Genomic DNA, 17,744 nt, shown 5'->3' with positions numbered 1-17,744 from the left:
TTCTGCCACTGTGTACTCTCTGTTTAGCATTAGCACTAGCATTCTAGTTTGCTCTGTTTTTTCATTAATTCTTTCCAATGTGTCAAGTAATTATCTTTGAGTTTTTTCATGATTTGATTGGGTCTAATTGTGTTGCTGTCTTGGCGCTCTGTTTGTGGGGCAGGTAGCAGACAGCAAGAGTATGCAGATAGCAAGAGTATGCAGGTAAGGGTGGCAGGTAGCCTCGTGGTTAGAGCATTGGCCCAGTAACTGGAAGGGGCAGAACTGACTGTTCCTAGGCCGTCATTGTAAATAAGAATTTGTTCTTAACTGACTTGCCTAGTTAAATAAAAAATTGTGTTTGTGAACAGAGCCCCAGGACCAGCTTGCATAGGGGACTCTTCTCCAGGTTCATCTCTCTGTAGATGATGGCTTTGTAATGGAAGGTTTTGGGAATCGTTTCCTTTTAGATGGTTGTAGAATTCAACAGCTCTTTCCTGGATTTTGATAATCTCTCAGTCATCCCCCATCTTGCCCCCCCCCCCCTCCCGTTACACACTGACCCCTGATGGTAGTACATCTGAATTATTTTTTACATCAAATTCCATTGTTGAAATGTCCAACAAAACATTTATAAACACTTTATTGGTGAACTCACATAGTCATCTTCATTTCTGATGCATGTAATCTGTAAAGCTTTTTTTCTTCTCACTACCAACAGCAAACAGTTCAACCATTTTCATTTCAAATACATCGTCTTTCTTGTTAAAAAAATATTAAAAACTTGGCACACTTGTAGACCTTTTTTTTAATACAAAACAAAATATTCTTTGACAGGTATAACTGTCTTAGGTGTACTCCCCCCAAAATACAGTGGAGACAAGGCCTGATATGGGCTCTATTTTGATATTTTCTTCCTATGAAAAGGCTTTTATCCAGATAAATACTGGAAACGGCATGAGCATTTAGGCTACGTTTACACAGGCAGCCCAATTCTGATCTTTTTCCACTAATTGGTATTTTGTAGTTACCGTAGTGTTTTCTTGCTGCAAAGGGTTGTGCTTTTAGTAGTTGGCCGTCTACCCCGTGCGGCAGTCAGTAGTTGGCCGTCTACCCCGTGAGGCAGTCAGTAGTTGGCCGTCTACCCCGTGCGGCAGTCAGTAGTTGGCCGTCCACCCCGTGAGGCAGTCAGTAGTTGGCCGTCTACCCCGTGAGGCAGTCAGTAGTTGGCCGTCTACCCCGTGAGGCAGTCAGTAGTTGGCCGTCTACCCCGTGAGGCAGTCAGTAGTTGGCCGTCCACCCCGTGAGGCAGTCAGTAGTTGGCCGTCCACCCCGTGAGGCAGTCAGTAGTTGGCCGTCCACCCCGTGAGGCAGTCAGTAGTTGGCCGTCTACCCCGTGAGGCAGTCAGTAGTTGGCCGTCTACCCCGTGAGGCAGTCAGTAGTTGGCCGTCTACCCCGTGAGGCAGTCAGTAGTTGGCCGTCTACCCCGTGAGGCAGTCAGTAGTTGGCCGTCTACCCCGTGAGGCAGTCAGTAGTTGGCCGTCTACCCCGTGAGGCAGTCAGTAGTTGGACGCCTACCCCGTGAGGCAGTCAGTAGTTGGACGTCTACCCCGTGAGGCAGTCAGTAGTTGGACGCCTACCCCGTGAGGCAGTCAGTAGTTGGACGCCTACCCCGTGAGGCAGTCAGTAGTTGGCTGTCTACCCCGTGAGGCAGTCAGTAGGAAGTTGAATGATATTACATCACTAAAACAAATCTTAAAAAGCAAACAAATCTTGACACTTGCTTTCGTGACAAAAAAAAATGGTATGTGATCCATTGGCAAATCATTAACATTATCTCACATCACAAGAGGCACACCAAAGAACATGAAAAATACAATAATGGAACGTGGATAAATGAGAAACTAATATCCTTCCATACCATGACACACTGACTTGAAGATGTCTTCATCTCATACAAAGGAATGCCAGAAGAGAAGGAGCTTCATACCACACACGACTACATTTGATTTGAATGTTGGCACAAACAGACGGATACACAGGCAAAGTTCATATACTTTAGTTCAAAATATGTGCTTTATCAGGACATGAAAGGATCATTCTCAACCTTATTGGGACCGGGGTCGCTCAGACAGCGTGCTAGTCTCTCTGGTAGTTCAGCTCTCCCTGCTGCTGTCTGATACAGAACCCCTGGGTCCTCCGCCATCCGCCATCAGGTTACCTTGGATACCTTCTCTTCTAGGCTGACCGTGTCAGGTGTTCTTGGAGTCGAAGGCTGCTCAAAATGGACGGTAGGGACACTGTCGGCACTGAAAACCTGGTTGTCTAAAATAAATGAGTAGAGTATTATACATCAACAAGACTCTGACCATACTCTTGCTAATACATATTGCCATTTGTTTTCAATAACACAACATAATGGGGATATCGATTGACACATTTTTTTAAAACATTATAACGGTTTCAGCTTTATAGTGACGGACAGAAGCAACAAGGCAAACGGATGAAAACAGGGATGTACTATCTGAACTCCACTAAGAAACTGTAGTTTTCATTTCACGTTGTGCTACAGTTTTCCCTAATGAATACGACCCAGGGGTTAAACCAGGATTTCCCAAACTCAGTCCTGCGCCGCCACCCCCACCTTGCGTGCACATTTAAAAATGTTTTTCCCTAACACATCACAGCTGATTCAAATAATCAAAGCTTGATGATGAGTTGGTTATTTGAGTCAGCTGTGTAGTGCTAGGGCTAGGACCGAGTTCAGGAAACCCTGTGTTAAGACTGACTCACCTGATTCAAACAGGAATCTCCAGACTCCAGGCCTAGGTGACTCCCAGTTGGCTGGAACAGTAAGGTAGTGGCTCATCTGCAGAGACAATAATGTTACAACATCACAAATAGGCTTCATTATTGCAACGAAAATCTTTACAGTGTTGGAGACATAGCCAAGAAAGAACACTAGACTGGGGACCATTCCATCCCACTGGCCCTCCCCTCCATCATACTGACCCTCCTCTCCATCTTCCTCAGATGCACCTGACTCACGTTGTCCTCCTTATCGGCGTCGAACAGAGTGTGTCTGCTGTAGGAGAAGGAGCACATCTGAGGAGACAGGGAACAGGGTGTGTCTGCTGTAGGAGAAGGAGTACATCTGAGGAGACAGGGAACAGGGTGTATCTGCTGTAAGAGAAGGAGCACATCTGAGGAGACAGGGAACAGGGTGTATCTGCTGTAAGAGAAGGAGCACATCTGAGGAGACAGGGAACAGGGTGTATCTGCTGTAAGAGAAGGAGCACATCTGAGGAGACAGGGAACAGGGTGTATCTGCTGTAAGAGAAGGAGCACATCTGAGGAGACAGGGAACAGGGTGTGTCTGCTATAAGAGAAGGAGCACATCTGAGGAGACAGGGAACAGGGTGTATCTGCTGTAAGAGAAGGAGCACATCTGAGGAGACAGGGAACAGGGTGTATCTGCTGTAAGAGAAGGAGCACATCTGAGGAGACAGGGAACAGGGTGTATCTGCTGTAAGAGAAGGAGCACATCTGAGGAGACAGGGAACAGGGTGTGTCTGCTATAAGAGAAGGAGCACATCTGAGGAGACAGGGAACAGGGTGTATCTGCTGTAAGAGAAGGAGCACATCTGAGGAGACAGGGAACAGGGTGTATCTGCTGTAAGAGAAGGAGCACATCTGAGGAGACAGGGAACAGGGTGTGTCTGCTATAAGAGAAGGAGCACATCTGAGGAGACAGGGAACAGGGTGTATCTGCTGTAAGAGAAGGAGCACATCTGAGGAGACAGGGAACAGGGTGTATCTGCTGTAAGAGAAGGAGCACATCTGAGTGGTATTTCCTTCAGATATTCAACTTCAACTCAGTCTTGTAATTTAAAGTGTCCAACTCACTCTTTGCTTGTTGTTCTGTAGATTGGACCTCAGGATCCTTCTGATCTCTTCCTCACGTTTCTTAGAAAGCCGTGGAGTCGCTCTGGGCTGGATGTTCCTGCGAAGACACAGATCAGAAAGGAACGACCAAAATGCCTTCACACCCAAGTCAGGAACTCTGACAGACCACTGTTAACCTGGTCCCAGTTTAAGTCAAGAACTCAGACCACTGTTAACCTGGTCCCAGTTTAAGTCAGGAACTCAGACCACTGTTAACCTGGTCCCAGTTTAAGTCAGGAACTCAGACTACTGTTAACCTGGTCCCAGTTTAAGTCAGGAACTCAGACCACTGTTAACCTGGTCCCAGTTTAAGTCAGGAACTCAGACCACTGTTAACCTGGTCCCAGTTTAAGTCAGGAACTCAGACTACTGTTAACCTGGTCCCAGTTTAAGTCAGGAACTCAGACCACTGTTAACCTGGTCCCAGTTTAAGTCAGGAACTCAGACCACTGTTAACCTGGTCCCAGTTTAAGTCAGGAACTCAGACCACTGTTAACCTGGTCCCAGTTTAAGTCAGGAACTCAGACTACTGTTAACCTGGTCCCAGTTTAAGTCAGGAACTCAGACTACTGTTAACCTGGGCCCAGTTTAAGTCAGGAACTCGGACTACTGTAAACCTGGTCCCAGTTTAAGTCAGGAACTCGGACTACTGTTAACCTGGTCCCAGTTGAAGTCAGAAACTCAGACTACTGTTAACCTGGTCCCAGTTTAAGTCAGAAACTCAGACTACTGTTAACCTGGTCCCAGTTTAAGTCAGGAACTCAGACTACTGTTAACCTGGTCCCAGTTTAAGTCAGGAACTCAGACCACTGTTAACCTGGTCCCAGTTTAAGTCAGGAAATCAGACTACTGTTAACCTGGTCCCAGTTTAAGTCAGGAACTCAGACTACTGTTAACCTGGTCCCAGTTTAAGTCAGGAACTCAGACCACTGTTAACCTGGTCCCAGTTTAAGTCAGGAACTCAGATTACTGTTAACCTGGTCCCAGTTTAAATCAGGAACTCAGACCACTGTTAACCTGGTCCCAGTTTAAGTCAGAAACTCAGACTACTGTTAACCTGGTCCCAGTTTAAGTCAGGAACTCAGACTACTGTTAACCTGGTCCCAGTTTAAGTCAGGAACTCAGACCACTGTTAACCTGGTCCCAGTTTAAGTCAGGAAATCAGACCACTGTTAACCTGGTCCCAGTTTAAGTCAGGAACTCAGACTACTGTTAACCTGGTCCCAGTTTAAGTCAGGAACTCAGACCACTGTTAACCTGGTCCCAGTTTAAGTCAGGAACTCAGATTACTGTTAACCTGGTCCCAGTTTAAATCAGGAACTCAGACCACTGTTAACCTGGTCCCAGTTTAAGTCAGGAACTCAGACTACTGTTAACCTGGTCCCAGTTTAAGTCAGGAACTCAGACTGCTGTTAACCTGGTCCCAGTTGAAGTCAGGAACTCAGATTACTGCTAACCTGTGCCCAGTTTAAGTCAGGAACTCGGACTACTGTTAACCTGGTCCCAGATCGGTTTACACCGTCTTGCCAACTCCTGGTCATTGTCATGCAGCAGGACTCTGGTGGAGAGGAAGTGGACAGCAATGGGCCCTTAACTGCATGGATGATAAGTACTAAGGACGGGTTGCAGAGGAACAAAATTAAATATATTCTTCTTCTTAAACAAACAAAAAAAAGAAAACAAGAAAAAAGCAACGTTAAACAGAAACAGTATTTACTCCATGGAGACCATGGAAGGGAGGGCAGAGGGCAGCTGTCCACTCTCCACCAGCATGATAGCCTGCTTCAGCTCCATCTTGGGGTAGAAGGCGATCAACTCGGGTTCCATGAAGTTCTCACCAGCTATCAGCCACCTCTGGACATAGATCTTGTTGAAGCGGTTCAGCCTGATATGATAAGAGGAGAGGAATGGAGAGAGAGAAAGTGCGGGGGGGAGAGAGAGCGAAAGGACGGGGGAGAGAGGGGGGGAGAGAGAGAGAGAAAGGACGGGTGAGAGAGGGGGGGGGGGGGAGCGAAAGGACGGGGGAGAGAGAGAGAGAGAAAGGACGGGGGAGAGAGGGGGGGGGGGGGGGGGGGAGAGAGAGAGAAAGGACGGGGGAGAAATAGTGAGAAAGTTGGTGATATGTGGACATCTAAATGGCAACACAAGTTTATCAATCATCCAGTATGTTTGGAATGGCGTCCATACTTCTCCTTCCAGTGATAATGTCCATAATGACCACAGACACCCTCAACGCCTGTAAGGAGATGGTCCAGGAACTAAGAGAGAAGATGAAGTGTGTTTCTGATTAAAAACACACTAAGAGTGTACACATACATATAAAATAATAATAATATTAAACTAAAAAAAAAACAGTATAATATTTAGTATCCCATATAATACTGCTCATCACCTCGGTGTGAATTTCCTGGTTGATGGAAGGCTTGCTCTCCTTTCGCTTCACAGCCAGTAGCTCAACCAAAGGTCTGATTGTCATGCCCTGAAAACGCCAACATAAAAGTGCTAATTACAGTAGTTGTAAAGCACAGGAGGTTGGTGGCACCTTAATTGGGGAGGACGGGCTCATGGCAATGGCTGGAGTGGAATGGTATCAAACGCATGGTTTCTATGTGATTGATGTTATTGCATTTGCTCCGTTCCAGCCACTATTATGAGCCGTCCTCCCCTCAGCAGCTGTTGTAACGTGATCCCAGTCTACATAAGCAGGTCAAAGTGTGCTGTTTCCTTCTCTCACAGATAGCCTTATACAGTAGAGTCTGTCTAAACTTAGCAGGGCTATCAAACTCATTCCAATCCAACCGTATGCTAATTTTTGGTCAATACATTTTGAATTTGTGTCCAATTAATACCCAGACAACCAGTTGAGGGGAGTTCTTAACCAATCAGTAACCTTAATTCATCAATTGAGTACAAGGGAGGAGTGAAAACCCGCAGACACTCGGTCCTCTGTGGAATGAGGTTGACACCTATGCTAGAGCATCACTCAGATTGGTCGCGTTCCCCTGGTGACACGTTGCATGCGTCAACCAATGGATGCGTACCACATCATTGACTGCGCCATCAGGCACCTAATTGATGCATTTGTATTTATTATGGACCTCCATTAGTTCCTGCCAAGGAAGCAGCTACTCTTCCTGGGGTTTATTATGGATCTCCATTAGTTCCTGCCAAGGCAGCAGCTACTCTTCCTGGGGTTTATTATGGATCTCCATTAGTTCCTGTCAAGGCAGCAGCTACTCTTCCTGGGGTTTATTATGGATCTCCATTAGTTCCTGCCAAGACAGCAGCTACTCTTCCTGGGGTTTATTATGGATCTCCATTAGTTCCTGCCAAGGCAGCAGCTACTCTTCCTGGGGTTTATTATGGATCTCCATTAGTTCCTGCCAAGGCAGCAGCTACTCTTCCTGGGGTTTATCATGGATCTCCATTAGTTCCTGCCAAGGCAGCAGCTACTCTTCCTGGGGTTTATTATGGATCTCCATTAGTTCCTGCCAAGGCAGCAGCTACTCTTCCTGGGGTTTATTATGGATCTCCATTAGTTCCTGCCAAGGCAGCAGCTACTCTTCCTGGGGTTTATTATGGATCTCCATTAGTTCCTGCCAAGGCAGCAACTACTCTTCCTGGGGTTTATTATGGATCTCCATTAGTTCCTGCCAAGACAGCAGCTACTCTTCCTGGGGTTAGGGTTATTCTTATTAACAATGATGGCCTACCAAAAGGCAAAATGCCTCCTGCGGGGACTGGGGACTAAAAAAAAAAAAATACAGGACAAAAACACACACCACGACGGGACAACACTACATAAAGAGAGAGACCTAGGACAACAAAACAGCATGGTAGCAACACAACTTGACAACAACATGGTAGCAACACAACTTGACAACAACATGGTAGCAACACAACTTGACAACAACATGGTAGCAACACAACTTGACAACAACATGGTAGCAACACAACATGGCAGCAGAACAAAACAAGGTACAAACATGGTTGGGCACAGACAGCACAAAGGGTAAGAAGGTAGAGACAACAATACATTACGCAAAGCAGCCACAACTGTCAGTAAGAGTGTCCATGATTGAGTCTTTGAATGAAGAGATTGAGATACTGTAGTATGTTCATAACATTAGACTTCCTGTCTGAATGTGATGTGTTGTATTGCAGAGAAATGTGACGTTTGACAGTGTCATATCAATTAATATAGTAGGGGACATCCACAGTGGATCATTGTAACATCTGACAAAAGCAAAGGCACTCATCGAGGTTCATCAATAAGGCGAAGAGGATCCATAGCGCGACCTCAAAAGGCTTTCGTACGTGTTCATAATTTACTGCGAGCACAGGAAATACCTTTTTAGTATTAGTGATATTAGTTAAATGTGAGCCTTCTGTTCCGTGTGATAGATTTTCAGGAACAGAGGCTTCGTTAGGCAATGCAATGCCCACGAACACAATCAGAACTACAGGGAGACCCCGGGGATAGCCAGGATAGGCCCACGAGAATACTGGCATTTTAAATAAGTTGATTATTGATCCAGTTAACTACTCCTTCATCCTCTTCATCAACGCATAAAAGATGTAGGCATAAATCAAACTGTAACGGAAATGCTGCTGCCATGCTGGGGGGGGGGGGGGGCTGGAGCGCACTTTTATGCAGCGAGCGTAGCCTACGGACATCCAACGCAGTTAAAAAGCTCCCTGATGATTGAGATTTAACCAACCCCAAGTATGGGTCACTGCATACTTGGAGTGCGTCTGAAAGTGGGCTTTGCAAAATAAGTGGGTGGATCAGCAGCGATGGGTGTAAGGAACATCAGCGCTCCATTATTTGTTGGACTGGCTATAGCTAGGGTCAGCTTAATTTTTTACAACTAGCGTAGAAAGTTAGGAGAATGAGGTTAAGTTAGGGTTAGCATAATTCAAGTGTCAGGTCTGGAAAAGGGTTAGGCTAGGCTTAGCTAAAATTCTACAGTTGTCAACAATCAACTCTGTGCATCCCAATCAGCCACGCAAAACGGTCATGAGTGGCAACAAATCTGCCCAATTAGCTGATTTGCTTTCCATACACCTACCTCTGTTGATCCTCCCACTTCTGTTGACACGCCCATTTTCAGACACACTCCATGGCCATGTTCGAGAGCATCAAAATGACTGCCGACTGACTGATCTACAAATCACCTTGTATCATAACAAGTCATTATTATTTGTAGATCGGCCAGTCAGTAACGATTTACTCACGATATATTGCGGGTTTGATCATATCGAACAAGGCCTATGTGTGCCGTTAGTTACCCATTACTCGTTAACCCCGTTGTTGATGATTCTATTGCTGTTTAAATGTTTGAGCATTTAATGAGGAATAGCTGTTACATTTAAGGGGGAAACAATCAACTCCCATTTGTGCCTCATTTCCTGGTCTGGGTTTCCATAAAGCATCGTAGCACGGATCATCTTAATGGAAACTAAATGGACAAAATAATATTTTAGTGCCATGATGCTTTTGGTAAAGCCAGACCTGGAACAATATTGGTGAGGGTGCTTTGTCTGAAGAGACCGACTCTGTGGATGCAACATCACCCAAACTATGCAGCTACCATACTGAACAAAAATATAAACACAACAGGCAACAATTTCAATGATTTTACTGAGTTACAGTTCATATAAGGAAATCAGTCAATTCAAAATAAATACATTTGGTCCTAATCTATGGATTTCCCATGACTGGGGCACAGCCTTGGGTTGGCCTGGGAGGGCATAGGAGCCAGGCCCAGACAACCAGAATGAGTTTTTTCCCCCTCAAAAGTGCTTTATTACAGACAGAAATACTCCTCTGCATTATCGACAGATCTCTGGCTGGATGTCTTGAACTTTCCAGACAAAATCATTGGCTATGTTGGAGAGCATCAAATCCATGATGCATTGTGGGTAAATGGGTACTGACTGACTGATCTACAAATAATAATGAGTAGTTATTTATGATGCAAGGTGATTTGTATATCAATCAGTCGGCATTTGCCTGCACTGTCCATTGTTTTGATTTCAGTCAGAGAGGAAGAGGCGAAGCGAGGGGATTTCTCCGGCCAAAATCCACAAATATAATACATTTTGTATGGAGGTCAATGAGAGAGTGTCAAATTTGCTATGTGGGGCTTATGTGATCGAATAGAAGTTTCGCAATGGTTAGGTTGTTATGAATGCACTGATATAAGTGGACGCACATGGCATTTCGGCAACTTTGTGCCTGTTGTTATAGAGATAGTGAGAGGGCTCATCATGAATATAATCCATTTTAGCATGGACATTGCCATTGAGGGCTCCCACCATTTTAAAGTACTCAACTGGGTGGGGATTCCTATGAGTTGGGAGCAATCAGCCAATGAAGAAGAAAATTGACTACTTTAAAATGAAGATAGCATGGACAGTGCCATTGAGGCTGTCACAAATGCTATAATGCAGCATTTCCAACGGGGGGGTGCACATTTTGGTTTTTGCCCTAATACTACACAGCTGATTCAAATGATCAAAGCTTGATAATTCATTGATTATTTGAATCAGCTGTGTAGTGCTAGGGCAAAAACCAAAATGTGCACCCCTTGGAGTCCTGAGGACCGAGTTTGGGAAAACCTGTTATAATGGCACAGATACAAAGGAAAGTCCTCTATCTATCTCTATGGTCCATTGTTCACCCGCTTATTTGCCCGCTCATTGGTTAGATTGGTCCAACCTGCTCTTGTCTCCTCTCACCTGCCTTCCATCTTTGAGGACATATACTTCCATTGTTAGCGTGGTCACTCAACCATCTTGTCAATATAATAGACAATCTTTGTTCCAGTGATTGACGTGAGCTTTCTTTCTCCTCTGACGTCTCCACTCTGACGTCTCCAATGCGTCTTGTGCTGATTAGTGTTATAAGGTGAGATCTATTGGACATGGGAAGCACTCTAGTCGTCATGTCCTTTTTCTTGTTTTGATGGTGACATCTACCACTACGGAACAGATGGAAACCAAAGTAGTGTAGACTCTTTAAAGAGGAGAGCTGTTGGGAATGGGATGGGGACATGGCTGAATTTGAATACACTTTTCTCATGGTGCATTAAGGAACGACAGAGGACATTTTTGTGCAGTTTGATGAACAGGTGGTCTGTGGTATGACCTGCTTCAAAGAACAAAGAATTCATCCAAGAGTCTACTTATTTGAATCTCTCAGTTCTAATTGGTTGTCAGATACCAATTGCCATAGTAACTGGGCGGCCATACCAATCAGACTACTGTACTATACCAACCACATTAAACTCTGGATGAACCCAGTGATAGGGAAAGAAGGAAGCACCAGGAAGCAGAGGCATTGTGTGTCAGATCCCATCGTCTGTGGGCGCTCGATGTGAGCCGCGTGGGAAAGCACACTAATCTCTCTGTCCCAGTCCCACTCTCTGCTTTTTAAAAATGTATTTCTCCTTTATTTAACCAGGTAGGCTAGTTGAGAACAAGTTCTCATTTACAACTGCGACCTGGCAAAGATAAAGCAAAGCAGTGCGACACAAACAACAACACAGAGTTACACATGGAATAAACAAACATGCAGTCAATAACAATAGAAAAGTCTATATATATAGTGTGTACAAATGAGGTAGGATAAGGGAGGTAAGGCAATAAATAGGCCATAGTGTCGAAAAATTACAATATAGCAATTTAACACGAGTGATAGATGTGCAAAAGATGAGTGTGCAAGTAGAGATACTGGGGTGCAAAGGAGCAAAATAAATAAAATAAACAGTATGGGGGATGAGGTAATTGGATTGGCTATTTACAGATGTGCTATGTACAGGTGCAGTGATCTGTGAGCTGATCTGACAGCTGGTGCTTAAAGTTAGTGAGGGAGATATGAGTCTCCAGCTTCAGTGATTTTTGCAGTTCGTTCCAGTCATTGGCAGCAGAGAACTGGAAGGAAAGGCGGCCGAAGGAGGAATTGGCTTTGGGGGTGACCAGTGAGATATACCTGCTGGAGTGCGTGCAACGAGTGGGTGCTGCTATGGTGACCAGTGAGCTGAGATAAGGCGGGGCTTTACCTAGCAAAGACTTATAGATGACCTGGAGCCAGTGGGTTTGGCGACGAATATGAAGTGAGTGGCAGCCAACGAGAGCGTACAGGTCGCAGTGGTGGGTAGTATATGGGGCTTTGAAGACAAAACGGATGGCACTGTGATAGACTGCATCCAATTTGCTGAGTAGAGTGTTGGATGCTATTTTGTAAATGACATCGCCGAAGTCAAGGATCGGTAGGATGGTCAGTTTTACGAGGGTATGTTTGGTTTCATGAGTGAAGGATGCTTTGCTGCAAAATAGGAAGCCGATTCTAGATTTCATTTTGAATTGGAGATGCTTAATGTGAGTCTGGAAGGAGAGTTTACAGTCTAATCAGACACCTAGGTATTTGTAGTTGTCCACATATTCTAAGTCAGAACCGTCCAGAGTAGTGATGTAGGACGGACGGGCAGGTGTGGGCAGCGATCGGTTGAAGAGCATGCATTTAGTTTTAGTTCTGCTATCTCCTCATGTCATATTGGTCTGACTGAACACAGACTCTCTGCTATCTCTTCATGACATCCCTGTCTGACTGAGCAGCCTGGTCTCATAGACTAGACGTAACATAGTAAGGGTAAATCCGGGACACTCAAATTGGTATGATACGTTACATTTGGTATAGTTTACAAAGACAGATGACAATATAAGGCAAAAATGAAAGTAGGGTGGTTGATCGTGGTGGATGAGGGGGTGGATAACTCGAACATCTAGCAAATTTGTGTGTTTGAATCTCATCACGGACAACTTTACCATTTTAGCTAATTAGCAACTTTGCAACTACTTACATCACAGGAGGTTGGTGGCACCTTAATTGGGGAGGACGGGCTTGTGGTATTGTCTGGAGCGGAGTTGGTGGAACGGCATCAAATACATCAAACACATGGTTTCCATGTAGTTGATGCCATTCCATTTGCTCCTTCCATTATTATGAGCCGTCTCCCTTCAGCAGCCTCCTGTGACTTACATAGCATACAAATTATAATTCTTAACATATCATACGAAATGGATGATGGACATCCAAAAATGTAAACATACCATATGAAACGTAACATATCGTACTAATTTGGGCAACCCGGATTTACCTTTACTATGTTTACTATGTCTTTCTGTTTAACTAGGCACAGGATTCTTTCTTAAACATGGTTGGTTCCCACAGAATCCCACTGCTGGCCCCAGTAGGTATTCTAACAGTCACAGACTCTGGCTGGCTGACTGACTGACTGAGCTTCTGGCAGATTCCAGGGAATGATGGGCCAATTGACGCAGATTTCCACAATAAAGATCATAAGTAAACACTAGCAGTCAGAAAGTGTGTAGCCTGTAACCTTGTCTTGGGGCACACTGTAGGACATGCAGCAAGCCCCATCACTGTGATGGGATCTCTCATTCATGTAGTGTCATAGCTTTAGAGTTAAACCATTTTTCTCCTTTAGGTTATTTTCTCATCAATCACCCCATACAGTCAGTGCAGCCGTCCTACAGTGTGACACTATCACTCCCTAACCTAATGGACCTTCTACATGGTTAACCATAGAATTAGAAAGATAGTTTGGAGTTGCGTAACTGTTTCTGCAAAGTTGAATGACAAAGGGTCATTACTCAAGTCTTGATAGGTGACATATCACTAACATAAAATAGGCACACAGTTATTAAACAGGAATATATCAGTGACTATGATGATTCCAATACATCCAATTATTTTCCTATGTGCTTCACGCTGCCAATAAAATAAATAATTTAACCTTCTTTGAGTTAACAGTGAGTTTTATTTGGTCTTTCAAAATTGTAACTAGTAGAAGGTACATATACATGTCATTAAGAGTTAGTTTGATAGTGGCATACGTTGAGGAGACTAACGATTCTGTCAGAACCACAGAGCTACAGAATCATCATGACATTCATGTTTAACTGATAAAGCCCTAAATGAAATTAAAAATGCTTACTGGGGTCCAGCAGTTTGATGTGCCTTCATGCAACATTCAAAAGACATTCTAGAACGACTAGGCCTGACATGGCGAATGCTTTAGAATGTCGCAGATATATGCAGATATATGCAGATATATGCAGAACCCCTCATATTTTCAAACAGGTAATCTTTCAAACCCAGCAGTTCTTTAAAGACTGCATGGTTTTACTCTCAAAACAGTACCATTCCTCTTTCAACAAACACAGACAATCTCTCAAACAACAACAAACACACAGACCACAGAACCATGTTGCGTAGCTGTGTGGGGTTAGTGTCTAGTGAAGGTGCCCACCGTTGTAATGTATGGTGATGGAGTGCAGCACAGCAGCTTGCTCTGGTCTTCTCTTCCTCCCTCCCTCCCTTTCTCTCCCTCTACTCTCTCTGGTCCAGTTAGGAGCAGGGTTGGGTAGGTTACCATGTTATTTTCTACATGTAATCCTGTTACCAGTTACCAGTTACCTCTCCAAAATTATAATCCGTAATTTAACTTTTGGATTACCCAAACTCAGTAATGTAATCGGATTACTTTCAGTTACATTCGGATTACTTTCCTCTTAGGAGACAGACGACGATGAAAAGGATCCATTAAACACATTTGGTGTGTCATCATAGCGGTCTCTGACATCATAGTGGTCTCTGACATCATAGCGGTCTCTGACATCATAGCGGTCTCTGACATCATAGTGGTCTCTGACATCATAGTGGTCTCTGACTTGTGGTCAGTCTTGCTCAGGTGGAACAAACTTAAACTTGACCCTTTATTCAGTGCTGAATGAAATGTCATTGAGAAAACAGAAAGGTGTCATAACGCATTAAAAGTAATCCTAGATGTAATGATCTATGTCGTTTTTCAAAAGTAGTCAGATTACATGTAATCAGTTACTGTCCAACCCTGGTTAGGTCTCAGACTGTTCAGGGAGCTGTCTCTTTGAGACGGACCCTATCCGCCATCTGCCGGGTGCTGTAGAAGGACACAGTGATGCCCACCGTGGCCATCGTCATGGCGATCTAGTTGATTAACCCGTTCTGCGGCTGCATCTGGACTTCACCTGACACCTGTCTCTGTGAGGAGAAACACACATTAACGCACACACCGATGCACACACAGACACACGCACACACACACACACAGTCAGACACCCAGTCAGACAGACAGATAAGGTTTGGTCGGTGTGTGTCATTTGCTAATAATGGGCATCAACTGTACACAACCCAATATGGGAATCATCTGTACACAACCCAACATGAGCATCAACTGTACACAACCCAATATGGGCATCATCTGTACACAACCCAATATGGGCATCATCTGTACACAACCCAACATGAGCATCAACTGTACACAACCCAATATGGGCATCATCTGTACACAACCCAACATGAGCATCAACTGTACACAACCCAATATGGGAATCAACTGTACACAACCCAACATGAGCTGGCCTGCACTGCCACACTAGAAACATTTTAAGAGGGGAAACGGGGAATTTGAGTTTAGGAAACACAGTGGTATGAGGCCCGGAGAACAAAGTCTGTAGACATGAAACATTGTCACTGAGGGGCAGCTCATATTTAAACGTCTCATCAGACCACTGTGACACACTTTAGTTTTCTGATAGGAATTCACTCTTCGGTGCATAGTTATTTAATTTACAGCCACGAGAAGGGCATGCAAGCAACAAATTTACAATTTATTTAAAAACGTACAATTCTGCAAAAGCTTCAAATAATATGAGCTAGTTCATTCAGTCAGAAAAACAGTCATGGCAGTTGTATTATATAATCACTTAAGGCCTGAATCAATAGTTCACTATGAAATATTAATGCCTACTTTATCCTGTGTAGTTTAGCCATCACAACTAGCCTACAGTAAAATGGAATCCTATGCTAAAATATCAACACATTTCTTTACAAATCAACTATAGATAAACAGTGTGTGCAGAGCATAAGCTACAAAACCAAGGTTTAAAATGATCCATAGAAACACTCAAACCTGGAGGAGACGGAAGTATCCAGGGGTCAGGGGTCCCAGTCTGATGATCATGTCTGCGGCTGTGAGTTCTCAGACTAGCCCAGTGTCTGCCTGCGGAGCAATCCATTATAAATATACTGAGGCAAAAACATAAGCAACACAATGAAAAATCCACTTATTAAAATCAAGACTCAATAATAAGCAAGCCACCTTCCCACATTTACCCCAAAGCACAAACACAAAGTCCCCTGGCTCAACCTTCAGGGCTGAACAAGTGAATCAAACAAAGATGTTCCACTGTTAACATACAGACAAATAAGTCCCATAATGATATTCCAAGACTTATAGGACATACCATACATTCATAATGTAACTACCTACAGGCCAGGATAAACAAAGAAAGCTCTAATTGGGGGCTATTTGTGATGGGTGAATGGCTACCATACAATGTTAGTCATTATGAGAGGTTGTACTGGAAAGCACTGTAGGCCTAATGCAATGCATTTCTTTGTCTATGGATAGAAATGGGATCCTACCACAACATTTTGCTAAGAGGGAACTAAACTCCTTCGCAATAATACCCAGCAGAAAATGAACACCTATAGTGTTACAGTAATTCATTTTGGGATGTTGTTTTACACTGTATGGTGTAAAGCCTAATTTGCACATTTCCCAGTGTGCCTTGCTTTTCGAGTGATGTAAAGTCATGATGACAGCAACATAACGAAACCACTGATAACCATGACATGAGACCAATACCACAATTGAGATATAACTTCAGAAATTTGTAGGAGAAAAGTACAAAAAGAGCCTTGGGCAGGGAGAGCGAGAGAGAGAGAGAGCAATTATCCAGGACAGCACAGCATCCAGGAATCTCACTGAATCCTCCCCTTCACCAAACCCTGCAGCAGCGGCTCTCAAAAATATATTTTTTTACTTTTCTCCTGTAATTTTCTGAAGTTATTTCTCAATTGTGGTATTGGTCTCATGTCATGGTTATCAGTGGTTTCGTTATGTTGCTGTCATCATGACTTTGCATCAACCTGTCAAAGCTCCAACGGACCATGTATTTCTCAAATGTTGAATCTATGATACTGACCCTGAACACAGTGGAAACCTGTGATACTGACCCTGAACACACAGTGGACATCTGTGATACTGACCCTGAACACACAGTGGAAACCTGTGATACTGACCCTGAACACACAGTGGAAACCTGTGATACTGACCCTGAACACACAGTGGAAACCTGTGATACTGACCCTGAACACCCAGTGGAAACCTGTGATACTGACCCTGAACACACAGTGGAAATATGTGATACTGACCCTGAACACACAGTGGACATCTGTGATACTGACCCTGAACACACAGTGGAAACCTGTGATACTGACCCTGAACACACAGTGGAAACCTGTGATACTGACCCTGAACACACAGTGGAAATCTGTGATACTGACCCTGACACACAGTGGAAACCTGTGATACTGACCCTGAACACAGTGGAAACCTGTGATACTGACCCTGAACACACAGTGGACATCTGTGATAGGCTACTGAGGAAGCTCCTGTGTGTCCCTAGTCTTTTGTACACCCCAGCCCCATCCCATCCAGTAAAATATCAATGGACTCAGTCTGGCCTACTGCATAAATACCCTTCTCTGTCAGATATGATTTTAGTCATCCAGTTTAAAAATGGGAGAGGAGAGGAGAGGAGAGGAGAGGAGAGGAGAGGAGAGGAGAGGAGAGGAGAGGAGAGGAGAGAGCTTCTGTGGGTTATAGAACATGTGATGATACTC

The 17,744-nt window shown here is 44.2% G+C and overlaps 1 pseudogene; it reads right to left on the bottom strand.

Annotated features, from left to right (window-relative positions):
* Positions 1-2,060: 2,060 nt before the first annotated feature.
* LOC118941003 lies at positions 2,061-14,975 on the bottom strand (annotated as a pseudogene).
* Between the last annotated feature and the right edge of the window lie 2,769 nt (positions 14,976-17,744).

The sequence above is a fragment of the Oncorhynchus mykiss genome, chromosome 18, assembly GCF_013265735.2.
Source record: "Oncorhynchus mykiss isolate Arlee chromosome 18, USDA_OmykA_1.1, whole genome shotgun sequence".
Taxonomy (NCBI): domain Eukaryota; kingdom Metazoa; phylum Chordata; class Actinopteri; order Salmoniformes; family Salmonidae; genus Oncorhynchus; species Oncorhynchus mykiss.
This window is presented reverse-complemented; position numbering and strand designations above follow the sequence as displayed.